The sequence below is a fragment of the Dasypus novemcinctus genome, chromosome 11, assembly GCF_030445035.2.
Source record: "Dasypus novemcinctus isolate mDasNov1 chromosome 11, mDasNov1.1.hap2, whole genome shotgun sequence".
Lineage (NCBI taxonomy): Eukaryota > Metazoa > Chordata > Mammalia > Cingulata > Dasypodidae > Dasypus > Dasypus novemcinctus.
This window is the reverse complement of record NC_080683.1, coordinates 47894641-47909657: the sequence shown is the minus strand read 5'-3', so window position 1 is coordinate 47909657 and position 15017 is coordinate 47894641. Positions and strand designations below refer to the sequence as shown.

General features: G+C 37.3%; 1 protein-coding gene across 25 annotated transcripts in view; it reads right to left on the bottom strand.

Annotated features, from left to right (window-relative positions):
- The window catches only part of SENP6 (SUMO specific peptidase 6), a 146870-nt gene that overhangs the window by 89747 nt on the left and 42106 nt on the right, over positions 1 to 15017 (bottom strand). The gene's annotated exons all lie outside the window — the stretch shown is intronic.

The window sequence follows — 15017 nt, the reverse complement described above, 5'->3', positions numbered from 1 at the left end:
CTGAGGCAGGCCTGAAAATTCATGTTCCATCATAAATGTAAATCTAGTGGTTTCATATTTTGTGAACCACTGGATTAAGATGATCTGGGAATGGCAGGGGGCTTCCAGTCACTGGCCTTATATGTATATCCCTCTAGAGGAAGATAATTATTATTCTAAGCCTCAAATTACCTCTGATTTTTTATAAACTATATTTACCATTTAATTGAAAATAACCAGGATCATAATAAAGAGCAACCAATGAAACAAACAGAAGTAAAGGGGATCAAGAAGATAATGGTTTATCACACTCTTCCACTTCCCTTGGTAAGGAAATGCAATCACTCCTGAATTTGGTGGGCCCTTTTTTATAGTAAACATAGTGGTACTGTAGAAAGATGATGATTTAGGTAGGAATCAAGTGGACGTGTGTTGTCTCTTTCTAGTCAGGTTAACTTTCCCTGTAATCATGGGATTGGTATGTATAATAAGAGAGACATCATATACAAACTTCCCAGTCCAGGAATGGGCTAATAGGTAGAAATTCTGTAGTTAATACTTCCCCTTCAATTAAAAGGACAGATATCTTAAATTAGAAAGCCCATAAATTATTTTTTCATAAACAATTGGTCTATTAGGTGGCATTCAGCTGAGAAAAACTGGATAGGCCCAATCCAAGAAAACCTAACTATAAACGTGTAATAGGGCCACAGGCATATATTACTTCGGAAAAGTATTCTAGGCCAATGTGTGGGCCTGAGACCAGCGTCATCAGCATCACCAGGGAACTCTCTAAAAATGCAGATTTTGAGGCCCCACTCCAGACTTCTTAAATCAGAAACTCAAAATTGGGTTCAGCAATCTGTGTTTTACCAAACCTTTAGGTGATTTTAATACACAATTTGTTAAGAATTCTGGAAGCAAAAAATTTCCATTATTAAAGGCTGATCATACTTCATTCCACTATATATAATTACATCAACTAGTGTTTTATTGAGTACCTAGTATGAATAGGAATTAACACTAATATTTTACATGCAATATCTCATTTAATCTCTATATTTTATGTATTGCAGTATTTCTTTGGATTGGGATCCAGCAACTTCACCTAAAACACTGGGTCAATTACTTAATGACTTAAAGCTATTGAGTGTCAGACAAGATTAACACAATCAAATTTCCCAACGAATTTCTCTTTCTTCAGCAAAATCTTTCCACCAAATATCACTTGCACTTTATAATAACTCTATCTCTATATTTTAAAGATCACTTAGGTCAAAAAGCAAAGTACTTGTCCCAACTAGTAAACGCGATCAGAAGACCGATCCGACTGCAAACCCTAAGTGATCCCATACTGCGCTTCATGAAGAATTTTTCTTGTATTGTTTGTAAAAATATAAAAGATTTCTTAACAAGAGAAAAAAAGAAAGAAAACCATTATTCTAGGAAAGACTCAATATCATGAGGTTACAGAACATCTCTAAATCAAAGGAATTGTACTAAAATATCCTTTATGTTAATATGGAAAATTAATCCTTCCTTTAAAGAACTGCTTAAGCTACAATTATCTCCCCCAGTATGTAGGCAAATCGCTTATTCAATGTTTCTGATTAACTGCTTATATGTATTAAACATTTTTGAGAAAGCTTTAGGGTACAGCTACAGACCACATGAAGTCCATCATCAAAGTGAGAGGATCTATTTAAGTCAAATTCTTTAATTTCCCAATTCTGTTGCTCAGAGTTTAGTATCGAAAGTCAGAATCAGAGAGTGGATATGGCTCAAGCTGTTGAGTGCCTGCCTCCCACATGGGAGAGCCCAGGTTCGGTTCCCAGTTCCTCCTAAACAAAAAAACAAACACCAAGCAAAACAAAGTAAAAAACCAATTCAGGGGAAATGGATGTGGCTCAACCAACTGTGCTCCCATCTACCATATAGGAGGTCCAGGGTTTGATGCCCAGGGCTTCCTGGTGAGAGAAAGCTGGCCCACACAGGGAGCTGGCCTACGTGGAGTGCCAGCCCATGCAGGGACTGTCACCCCATGCAGGAGTGCCACCCTGCATGGGAATGCTGTCTCACACAATAAAGCCACCCTGCCCAGGAGTACCGGCCAAGTAGAGAGCTGGCGCAGCAAAATGACGCAACAAGAGACACAGGAGAGAAAATAAGACAAAGCAGAAGAGGGAGCAGGGTGGTGCAAGAGAATAATCACCTCTCTCCCACTCTGGAATGCCCCAGGATCGGTTCCCAGAGCCACATAATGAGAATCAGGCAGACACAAAATAACACACAGCGAATGGACAGAGAGAGCAGACAATGGGGGGAGGGGGGTGTTAAATAATAAAAATAATTCTTTAAAAAAACAAAAATCAAAAAACAAACTCAGGGAAGCACTGATGTGGCTCAGTAGTTAAGCGCCAGCTACCCACATACAAGGTTCCAGGTGCAATCCCTGGCCCCTGGTAACTCAAAAAAAAAAAAATTTTACACTTCAGTCAGCAAGGAGCAAGGAGAAAAGCAGTTCTTGCCTTTGTCACATAATTATGTTAACTTGTGACAATTACCTTTTATTGTACTGTCAAATTCCCACAGAAGAAGTTCCCTACAATATGTTATATTTAGAGTCTACCTCCAGGAAAGGGGAGGAGGGATCACTACACAGGAGAATTAAAGAATGTAAGGTTGTAAAGATTCTCTTATCATATAACTAGAAGCATAGAGGACAAATTCCAGGTTCCAGAAGAGGTAAATGTTAAATTACAACATTTATGTTATTTTAGATGCCTAGCATATTTATTTCTCCCTCCTAATTATTATTTTTTATTTTTTAAAAAGATTTATTTATTTCTCTCCCCTCGCCCCCACCAAGTTGTCTGTTCTCTATGTCTATTTGCTGCATGTTCTTTCTTTGTCCACTTCTGTTGTTGTCAGCAGCACGGGAATCTGTGTTTCTCTTTGTTGCGTCATCTTACTGTGTCAGTTCTCCGTGTGTGTGGCGCCATTCCTGGGCAGGCTGAACTTTCTTTTGCACTGGGTGGCTCTTCTTATGGGGCGCACGCCTTGCGCTTGGGGCTCCCCTACGCGCGGACACCCCGTGTGGCACGGCACTCCTTGTGCGCATCAGCACTGCGCGTGGGCCAACTCCACACGGGTCAACGAGGCCCGGGATTTGAACCGTGGACCTCCCATGTGGTAGATGGACGCCCTAACCACTGGGTCAAGTCCGCTTCCCCCTAATTATTATTTTTATTTTCTAGCATTTTTTTTATGCTTTTAACTTAGAAATCTGCATCAGGTTATTTGGGTGAAATAAGGTGTAAAGAGGCAAAAACGGAGCCATTTATGACTGATTATCTTATAGACTAGAGTACTATATATATATATTCAATCTGGAGATTTCTGAAAAACTTTGTTTTTCCTTTTTTTTTCCTTTTTAGTACCCTAACACACAGTTCTTCAGCTAATACATACACAGCATCAGAACTAAGATGAACACAGGAGTTATCACAACATATGACTAGAAAGCCAACTATATACATGGGCCTCACTGATGTTAGATCCACAACATGTCCTTATATACAAAGGAAATCCAGTTTACAAAGGTTTAAGAACATTGCATTTAATAATAACAATAATGTTGCTATTTATGGATAACTCATAATTCTCAGGACAATCCTACAAAATGGATAATTATCAGCAGGCCTAGAATTTGGTATTCTGTCTGATTAATGCCAACATATACTTATTACCTATCAAAAAAAAGCAGTGACTCTTAACTGTATATTAATGTACAGAATATATTTATAAAATATAAAAATGTTAATACATTCTAACAGGGATCCACAAACATGTTCTGTAGGGCAGACAGTAAATATTTCAGGCTTTGTGGTTTACTGTCTCTGTTGTAACTATTCAAATCTATGCAACCATTCAAATCTTTTGTACCATGAAAACATCCACTAATAATACATAAACAAATGAGCATGGCGCTTTTACATTAACATTTTAATTATGGACCCAAATTTGAATTTCATATAATTTCCATGTATCATGAAATAATATTTTTATTTTTTTCCCAAACATTTAAAAAATGTAAAACCATGCTAGCTTATGGGCTGTACAAAACAGATTTCAGTCTGGATTTGGTCCATAAACACTTGCTTGTCAACTCCTTTATTATTTTTATTTTTTTAAATTTCTGCCCCTGCCCTGCTGTTTGTGCTCACTATCTGCTCTGCCTGCTTGTCTTCTTTTTTTTTTAGGAGACATTGGGCAATGAACCAGGGACTTCCAATGTGGAGGACGGCACCCAATCACTTGCACTCCATACCCTGCTTGTTGTGTCTCTCACTGTATCTCCTCACTATATCTCCTTGTTGCATCATCCTGTCATGTCAGCTTGCTGTCTTGCTTTTCTTCTTTAGGAGGCACCAGGAACCAAACCTGGAACCTTCCGTGTGGTAGGCAGGTGCCCAACCGCTTGAGCCACACCTGCTTCCCCCAACTCTTTGATTATTAAATTAATCATTAAGTCACTTATGAGCAAAGCCAGTTACTAAAATTAAAGCTCCACAGGAACAAAACTTGTCTGTTCTACTTCCCAGGATCTAGAATAGCATGCTCAATATATTTATTTGCTGCAGAAATACAGATTTCGTTGGGACTGTTAAACATGTAAAAATAATCAATATGTTGTTACCTTCTAAATGAAATCACCACACATAATCAATTAGAAAAACAAGAGATGTTTAGAAGTTTAGAACCTAAGAGATAATCTTAAAGAACTCATTAAATGGTTAATTTGTTAATCATTTAATGACTATTCCATTAAATGATAAAAAATGTACATTAAAATAATTTCCATTCTTAAAAATGAATGGATACCACACAAATGAAAGAAGTTGTTGATGTGGGAGGAGTAGGGAGTATTGCGAGTGAGGAATATGGGAACCTCTTGTATTTTTTAAGGTAACGTTTTGTGTGATCTAGGTATCTTTTAGAAAATAAATACATGGGGGAAAAAGTAAAGTGCAACTAAAAAAAAAATGGACACTCAAAACAGCACAGAAAGAACTGGGAAGAGGATGTGGCTGAAGCAGTTGGGTGCCCACGTACCACATGGGAGGTCCTGGGTTTGGTTCCTGGTGCCTCCTAAAGAAGATGAGCTGATGCAACAGACTGGTGTAGCAACCTGACGCAACAAGATGACACAGAGAGAAGATACAATGAAGAGACACAACAAGGAAACACAATGAGAGGGACAACAAGCAAGGAGTGGGGGTGGTTCAAGCTATTGGGGCCCTCCCTCCACATAGGAGGTCCTGGGTTCGGTTCCTAGTGCCTCCTCCAAAAAAAAAAAAACACTAGCAGACACAAAAGTGCAAAATGAATAGACACAGAGAGCAGACAGTGAGCACAAACAACAGGTGGGGAGGGGGTAAAATTAATTAAAAATAAATCTTAAAAAAAGAACTAGACGCTATGGAAAAGAACACCATTTTGAAAGGTATTTCTCTTACAAATGAAAAATGTGAGAATAAAAAAAAAGAAAATAAACAGATGGATTAAATATCAGATTAGGAGTCACTGTAAATAAAATTAATGAAGTGGAGGATAGAGCTGAGAAAATTACCCAGAATATGGTACAAGGATAAATTTCCTTTTTTCTTTCCTTCATTTTTTTTCTTTTAAACATAAAATATAGGTTAAAGAATATTAAGAAAATGATGATCCCAATATGTCTTAGAGGAATTTCAGAAAGAATTATTAAAAGGAAACATCCACAGAGTTAGTGACTAAAAAATTCAGAACTAATGAAATAATACTTTTTATAAGAGGCACAATGAAACTGTAGAAACTCAATGACAAAGAGAAGATCATGCTGTATAACAGAAGCAGAAGAATATTAAAATAGTTTGAACCAATATAAAGGGTTTCTCCTAATTCCATAATTATTTTCAAGTGGAGAAAAACAAGATATATTAGTTAAACCAGTGATCCATATGGGCCTACATATTGCCAATAAACCAATCAAAATCCAGGGATATGTAAATCCTGGGATACATGGAGCATTTCAAAAGGATAAATGTACATGAATAGTTTTAAAGGAACTGACTTCTAAATAGTCAATTTCCATTTATATACTTTCCTAAAATTAATGTTTTAAAGCCCATGTCTGTAGAAAAGGCATCATATTCTTTCTCACCTCTCTTTTCAAAGCAAAAGCCCTTTTTCCAAAAGACAGACAAAACTTTCATCTACTGTATTAGGGTCTAAAAAATAACCACAAGAAACAATTAGAAATACTGATTTTGCACGGCGGACTTGGCCCAGTGGTTAGGGCATCCGTCTACCACATGGGAGGTCCGTGGTTCAAACCCCAGGCGTCCTTGACCCGTGTGGAGCTGGCCCACACGCAGTGCTGATGAGCGCAAGGAGTGCCCTGCCACACATGGGTGTCCCCCACGTAGGGGAGCCCCACGCGCAAGGAGTGCGCCCCGTAAGGAGAGCCGCCCAGCGCGAAAGAAAGTACAGCCTGCCCAGGAATGGTGCCGCACACACAGAGAACACAACATGACACAACAAAAAGAAACACAGATTCCCGTGCTGCTGACAACAACAGAAGCGGACAAAGAAGACGCAGAAAATAGACACAGAACAGACAACCGGGGTGGGGGGGAGAAAGGGAGAGAAATAAATAAAAACCTTTAAAAAAAAAAAAAAGATACTGATTTCGGGAAGTCTCTTTGAACACCAAAAAAGTACTAGGACTTTCCCTCTTACCCTGTTTTTTATATATTTCTGCTAAAGGTGAAGAATGAGTTAGAAATTGGATATTCTGGACCAAAGTAGGATTTTCTTAATTGGGCTAAATTTCAAAATATAAAGGAAAGAGTGATGAAAACATGTGTTTTTAACCTTGTATTTTACCTAAGTACTGTCAAGAAAAGCACTGCTTCTAGTAGAAGGTATGTGAGAACAACTCAAAGAACTCACAGTGTTTTTGTTTTTTCAAACTTTTATTTGAATTTATTATATGCTTGAAGTTACTCCTGAGCCATAGTTTGTTTCTTCAGTTTCTTCTGGGATATCTTTTTCTTCTCTGCAATTTCCTCTTCTTGTTTAGGAACAATTTGTTCTTTTTCAGTAAGGATCATCTCAATGTGGTAGGGGGAGTTCATGTATAGGTTAATCTGACCATGAGCTCTGTAAGTGCAATGGGTGCATCTTAGGGACTTTGTTCACCTGGATGTGCTCAATGACCAGAGAATCTACATCTAAATCCTGAAGTTCAGCATTATTTTCTACATTTTAAGCACATGCAACAAAAATCCAGCACTCTTTTTGGGCCATCGACCCTGTGCCCATGAGCACTGCTTGGCCTGGGCACACCTACAATGCTACCATTGTAATGGCACACATTGCTTCTATAAAGCGACATCTTACAGATACTTGGTGGCTTTAGAATATGCATAGTCTTGATGGCATAGCAAGTTTCTCAAGTGTTCTTCAAGTGAATACAAAGATTTGAACCTCTTGATTTGCATGATTTTAGGGGGTTTTCTGGGTCAAGGGAATAGCAAACCATTAACAGAGATCACCTCAGGCTACTTACAGGAAGAGGAAGAGTGCCTCTTCTGGGCCTTACAACCAGGTAACACATTCAGGTCACAACCAAGGCTACATATATATAAATACATATACATATACATATACATATACATATACATATACATATACATATACATATATATATACATACATACAATTAGAATTCTGAAGTGAAAGGGTTGTGTATTTAAAGAGAAAAATGAAACACATTTTATAGATTTTAAAAAATAGGGTGATTTAACTGTGTCAGTTTTGACTTTGTGAACTAGCTTTATCAAATAGGTTACACAACATTTTCCATAGACTAAATCAGCTAAATATGTAGCTCCAATGTTTTTAGAAAATACATGTAAACCACCAAACATAATACATTTTACCAAAAATATTGTACTGGCAAAGGCAAAGTTAAAGTAATAAGATTTTCATTTTTCTCAGTTATTTCTGAGTATCTGTTTTTGGTGTTGTTGGTTTTGTTTTTTTTTTTAAAGCAACCCCTAAAAGTAACAAGTGTAATTAGTAACTACTAGTTAAGAACTGATGAAGCATTTTTTGTATATTGTCCTCCTCAAATTTTGAAAGGCAATGATTCTAACTGGATTACAAACCATTTTTAATTTTTAAATGTTAATTATGGGAAGTGGACATGGCTCAACTGATGGAGCATCCATCTACCACATGGAGGTCCAGGGTTCGATACCCAGGGCCTTCTGACCCGTGTGGTTAGCTGGCCCATACGCAGTGCTGCTGTGCACAAGGAGTGCTGTGCCATGCAGGGGCGCCCCCGTGTAGGAGTACCCCACGTGTGTGTGCACCCTGCAAGGAGAGCCACCCCATCTGTAAAAAGTGCAGCCCACCCAGGAGTGATGCTGCGCACGTGGAGAGCTGATGCAGCAAGATGACGCAACAAAAAAGAGACGCAGATTCCCAGTGCCACCTGATAAAGCAAGGGGACGCAGAAGAACACACAGCAAATGGACACAGAGAGCAGAAAATGGGGGGGATAGGGGAGAGAAATAAATAAATCTTTTTAAAAAAAGTTAATTATGATATAATTTGGGGCATTTAATTTAAAAGCTAAGAAATGAATGATAATGAGAAAAAATTTCTATTTCCACCAATTTATTAAGTGATCAAGATTTCACAACATTTATATCTAAAAATTGTTTAAAAACAAAATTGGTGCTGAAAAAACTCAGAGTTAGAATGAGAATACATGTTACCAGGCGCCAGGGAAGGGAAATAGAATGGGAAGTTAATGTTTTAATTTGTTTGTTTCTGTTTCTGTTTGGCATGATGGAAAAGTTCTGTTAATGTACGGTGGGTAGCAAAACACAGTAAATGTAATTAATACTAATGAATTCTACATTTGAGTGTGGTCAAAAGAGAAAATTTTAGGTTACATATATTACCAGAATAAATATTTTTAAAGACCACAAATTGTACAACACAAACTGTGAACTCTAATGAACACTATGGACTATATATAATGTTTCAACCTCTGTAACAAAGGTATCCCACTAAAGCAAAGCATTAATAATAAGGAAAACTGTGTGTGTGTGTGTGTGTCGGGGGGATATGAATCTGGGAACTGTGTACTTTCTCTATGATTTTTCTATGTATCTACAACCTTTCTAAATAAACAAAACAAATCAACAAAAAAATTGCTGCTGTCGGGGAGCAGATGTAGCTCAGCAGCTAAGTGCCAAGGTCCCGGGTTTCAATCCCCAGTACCTCCTTAAAAAAAAAAAAAAAATGCTGCTGAAAGTGTCACTATAGCAATAAATAATATTCACTATGGACACATGAACTAAATGAATAAAAAATGAAACAATTAAATTTCCCAATTTATACTTAAGCCTTTTTTTAAAGCATTGTCTTTTTATTTTTTTAAAGATTTATTTTATTTCTCTCCCCTCCCCCCCCCCCGCCCCAGTTGTCTGTTCTCTGTATCCATTTGCTGCGTGTTCTTCTTTTTGTCCACTTCTGTTGCTGTCAGTGGCACCGGGAATCTGCGTTTCTTTTTGTTGCATCATTTTGCTGTGTCAGCTCTGTGTGTGTGTGGCGCCATTCCTGGGCAGGCTGCACTTTCTTTCGCGCTGGGAGACTCTCCTTACAGGGCGCACTCCTTGCGCATGGGGCTCCCCTATGCTGGGGGCACCCCTGTGTGGCACGGCACTCCTTGCGCGCATCAGCACTGCACATGGGCCAGCTCCACATGGGTCAAGGAAGCCCGGGGTTTGAACTGCGGACCCCTCGTGGTAGATGGACGCCCTATCCACTGGACCAAGTCCACTTTCCTTAAGCCTTTTTTTTGATGTTAGATTTCAATGACTATTATCTTTTTGTTACAGTAAAGCATGACAGTTATTAACAGATTTTCATTTGTTTCATTCAATCAAAACTAACTGAAAATCCTGTGGAAAAGTTGATCAGAAATATGAATTCAAGAAGGAAAAGGGAAAATATAAAATTCCTATTTAAAGAAGGTGTATTATTAGTCAGCCAAAGGGGTGCTGATGCAAAATACCAGAAAATGGTTGGTTTTTATAAAGGGTATTTATTTGGGATAGGAGCTTACAGATACCAGTCATAAATTGCTCCCCTCACCAAAGTCTATTTTCATGTTTTGGAGTAAGATGGCTGCTGATGTCTGTGAGGGTTCAAGCTTCCTGGGTTCCTCCCTTCCAGGGCCTTGCTTCTCTCTCCTCTGTGTGCTTACTTCCTGGGGTGCCAGCTTAAGGTTTCAGCATCAAACTCCAACATCAAAAACCCCTCAACTCTGTCCTTTACCATGTCTTTAATCTGTGAGTCCCCACCCACTAAGGGGTGGCCCAATTTATACCAGGCCATAAATCATAAGTCGCTCCCCTCACCAAAGTCTATTTTCATGTTTTGGAGCCCAATCAATGACGTGGCCCAATCAAAGTCCTAATCATAACTTAATCACATCCAGATACAGACCACATTACAAGCATAATCCAATATCTATTTTTGGAATTCATAACCATATCAAACTGTTACAGACAGGATGGTATTTTCAAAAATTGATACTAATGAGTATAAATCAGAATTATCTTTATCTCAATTATCTTAAGTTTCACCTGAGTTTTATTTTAAAATATTAGTATTTACATCCTCAAACATATATAACAAGGTATATGCTTTTTCTATAAAATTTTGGGGCATCTACTGAAAAAAAAAATAGGCCCACATAACAGTGTTTAATGGACAAATAAGCGAACATACTCTCATGAACAGTAATAAATATACAATACTAATATAGGGTGTTAATAATCAGGTGGGTTGGAGGAAAAATACACCAAATATAAGCTATGGCCTATAGTTAGTAGTAATATTTTACTCTTTCATTGTTTGTAACAGACGTTTCACAACAATGCAAGGTGTTGGTGGTGGGGTGATGTATGGGAGCCTTGTTTGATGATATGCATGTTTGTTTTATAAATTCACTTTTACTATACACTTATTGCCTATTTATGTTTATATATGAATGATATAATTTAATAAAATTTTACTTAAAAAAGCCTATAGAAATTAATTATGGAAATACTTTTAATTTTTCCCAACAGAGTTTCTTTTTCTGTCTACTTAAAGAACACCTAAGGGAGCAGATGTGGTTCAAGCAATTGGGTGTCTGCATCCCACTTGGGAGGTCCTGGGTTCAGTTCCCACTACCTGCTAAAGATGACAAGTAGACCCTGCAACAGCCACAACAAGAAAACAATGCAACCAGCAGGGAGCGGAAATGGCTCAAGTGGTTGGGCACTTGCCTCCCACACAACCTCCTGGGTTGAGTTTCCAGTGCTTCCTAAAGAAGATGAGCAGATAACAAGCAGACAGATGAGAGAGCCATCTGGGGGAAAGGGGGGAGGGGGAACAGGAGCGGGGGGGGGGCGGGGGATAAAAATAATAAAACAAAAAACAAAAAACAAAATTTAAAGAACATCTAGGGAAGTGGACTTGGCTCAACAGATAGAGCATCTGCCTACCACATGGGAGGTCCGCAGTTCAAATCCAGGACCTCCCTGACCCGTGTGGAGCTGGCCCACGTGCAGTGCTGATGTGCACAAGGAATGCCATGCCATGAAGGGCTGTTTCCGCATAGGGAAGCCCCACACGCAAGGAGTGCGCCCGGTAGAGAGAGCTGACCAGTGCTAAAGAAAGGCCAGCCTGCCCAGGAGTGGCACTGCACACACGGAGAACTGATGTAGAAATATAATGCAACAAAAAGAGACACAGATTCCCGGGCCGCTGACAAGAACAGAAGTGGACACAGCAGAACACACAGCGATTGGACACTGAGAGCAGACAACTGAAAGGGGGGAGGGAAGGGAAAGAAATAAATAATAAATAAATCTTTTTTTTTTTAAAAGAACATCTAGAAGGCAGAGATTAAAATAAAGACAAGAAAAAGACTGAAATAATGAAAACTTTAATGCTTTATATACTACTGAGTGAAACTGCAGTATGAGAGAAAATTTCAAATTCTATATATACTTTAAATTATAACAAAATGAAAATGTTATAGGGGGAAAATTCCAGAAAGATAGGGGAAATACAGAAATTTAAAAGCTCCCAAAATAATATAAACTATTAGTACAGAAAATATGTGAAGAGGGTGCTATGTCAGACTGACAAAAATTCATGTTTGACCACATACTCTGCAAGATTATAGAGAAATACGAACTCTCATACTTAGCTAGTGGGAATGCCAAAAGTAAATGCCTATAACTAACAAAACTACATATGAATGTAATAGCACTCTGACATAGCAAATGCAATTCTAGGAATCTATCACACAAATACAATGCAGCCATATAAAAAGACACGTGCAAGGCTTTCTGAAAGCACTATCTGTAACAGCAGAAGAGTGGAAAAAGGGAACTAACTGAATACCTATGGTATATGTGCCAAATAAGAGCCCTATGTAGCAATAAGAGAGATAATAAAGACATCTAAACTTTTTGCTGCAACATGATCTCCAGGATATAGGTTAAGTGAAAAAAAATCAAGGTGCCAAACAGTGTTGATAGTTTCTCTAAGAAGGGCAGGATATGTTTATATTAAAAAAAAAAAAAAGAAGAATGAAAAGCTAAACCATAAAAATTTTAAAACCAGCTGCCTAAGGAGGAAAGAAAGAAAGGTAAAAGGAATAGGAACAGAAACTAGACTTCTATGAATAACTGCTTTTGTAGATTTGACTTTGGATTGCATATGTAAATGTTTTACACAGTTATGAAACAAATTAAATAAAAATGAAAATAAAATCAATTCCTAAAAACAAAAACGTAAAAACCAAAAACGAAAACAAAAGACAAAAACTAAACCTAACTCTTCATCTAGTTGGTGACATTACTAACTAGGAATAAGTAATGCAAGTAATTTTAAAACGCAGTAATTTAAATATATATATATTTCTAGTGGGATATACCTTGTGTGCCACCAAAAAAATCCCCAGAAGTAAACAAACAAAAAATTTAAATCAATATGCCCTGAATCTCAACAGAGTTGCAGTGAACATCTACTCTCTAGTATATAGGACTCATCCAGGCCAACTAACAAAATGATGATGGATAACACCCATACCAAAAAACAAAGTATCTATAACTGCAGGCAAGACAGGTCCAAGCATCTACCCCATTGGTATCTAAGTTTCCTCTTTTTTTAATTTTTTAATTTTTTTATTGTATTTTTCTGAAGATACATAGGTAAAAAAAAAACCCTTACATTAAAAAATATAAAAGGTTCCCACATACTCCACATCCACCCCACCCCCCAATCCTCCCACATCAGCAATCTCTTTCATCACTATGGCACATTCATTGCATTTGGTGAATACATTTTGGAGCACTGCTGCACCACACGGATTACAATTTACATTGTACTTTACACTCTCCCCCAGTATATTCAGTGGGTTATGGCAGGATATATGTTAAGTTCCCTCTTAATCAAAAGCAGAGTGGGCATTACCATCCCCAGATTCTCTAGAGATTGAGCAATGAACAAACATAAGGCAGGAATGTAACAATGGACTAAAGTAGACATTATTATTCCAGCAATGAAAGAACTTGTTAACACTGATATAAAGATGGTGGTCACCAGAGGTTCTGAGGGGAGGGAAGGGAACAGGTGTAATATGGGGTATTTTTGGGACACTGGAATTGTTCTGCAGGATATTGCAACGACAGTGAATATTATACATTTTGTCAAAACCTATAAAACTTTACGGTGCAAGTGTAAACCATAATGTAAATACAGACCACAGTTAGTAGCAATGTTTCAATATGAGTTCATCAATTTTAAGAAATGTACCACACTAATGAAAGATGTTAATAATAGGGAAAAATGTGGTGGTGGGGGGGGCTGGGTTTATGGGAATCCCCTATATTTTCAAAGTAACTTTTCTGTAATCTAAAACTTCTTTAAATATAAAGTTAAAAAAATTTTACATCATTTTATTAGTAATTATATGGGTATTGATCTGGCGAAACTATTTTATGTATCTAAGAGGACAAAGCAAATAAGTTCACATATGTAGGAACGAAGACACTAAACCCAAAAGCCATAAAAGAAAAATGACTGATATATTTAACAACACAAAACATATTTTCTCCAAGGCAATAACCACCATAAGCAAAGACAAAAAACTGGAAAAAAAAAAAAAGACAAAATATTAGCAACTACTATCATAGCAAATGGATAGTTTCTCTAAAATATCATGTTTTACCAAAACTAAGAAACTATTATAAGGTGTACCATTACTTTATGTTCCACTGTACCAAAATAAAAAAGGCTGGCAATTGAACAATGTCATGCCATCATTATATGATGCATACAGACTTCAGAGATGTCAAAATGTGAAAAAAAAAGTCTTAGTTACAATATAAAGAATTCCTATGAATTGATAAGAAATACTCCAAAGGCCAAATAGAAAATTGAGCAAAGGGTTCTAACTGACAATTACCAGAATAAAGCTAGCAATTGCTTACACAAAATAAAAGAAGCTCAAACTCACTTATAACAGATCAAAAAGTTGATAATACTGTGAGGAAAGTGTGGTGAAAGAGGCACTCTCAGATAGTACAATAAAAATATAAATCACATATAACAAAATTAGAAATCTGCCTGTCTTGATACAGCAGCTATACTTCTGGGAATTCATCCTACAGATAGGCTTACATGTGTGTAATAAAACCTATGAAAAAGGTTATTTTATTCAACATTATTTTAGGAGGAAAAAAAAGGTTGGAAACCCCATTCAAATATCCATCAATATGGGTGGTGGTCTTGGTTAACAACTGTCCATGGTATAATGGAATACTATGTACGTATAGAGAACAGCAGGCATGCTTTTTATGTTTTCTTATGGAATGTTCTCTAAGACATATCAAGTAAAAAAAGGTGCTCCT